This window comes from Alligator sinensis, unplaced genomic scaffold (genome assembly GCF_000455745.1).
Source record: "Alligator sinensis unplaced genomic scaffold, ASM45574v1 scaffold781_1, whole genome shotgun sequence".
NCBI lineage: Eukaryota > Metazoa > Chordata > Crocodylia > Alligatoridae > Alligator > Alligator sinensis.
Genome location: NW_005841845.1, coordinates 3,581,385 through 3,581,696, shown reverse-complemented (window position 1 = coordinate 3,581,696; position 312 = coordinate 3,581,385). Strand labels below are relative to the sequence as shown.

Below are 312 nucleotides of genomic sequence, written 5' to 3'. Positions count from 1 at the left end.
CTTTCCCTAAGTGCTCTCCGATGCCTGACCTCTTTCTCTTGACCTAGTCCCAGGAGAGAGGTCTTGCTGGGGTTAATCGTAGCGTGGCTAATCCAAACTCCTTATGTTTCTTTTAAAGACCTCTGTCTGCTGTCCTGGGTGAACGCCCCACCATCCTGTCCACTCTTGCATTTGTACCTTATGTGCCCTCTGACTTGATAGAGCCATGTTTCCCTCCAAAGAAACAAGTCGCATTGCTCCATCCAAGTCATGTTGTTCCTTGCTCCGTGATATTTTGAAGAACCAAAGTCTCTTTGTCTGTCCCTATTGCTG

General features: G+C 47.8%; 1 protein-coding gene across 4 annotated transcripts in view; it reads left to right on the top strand.

Annotated features, from left to right (window-relative positions):
* The window catches only part of AKR1A1 (aldo-keto reductase family 1 member A1), a 30,772-nt gene that overhangs the window by 25,084 nt on the left and 5,376 nt on the right, over positions 1–312 (top strand). The window lies entirely within an intron of this gene.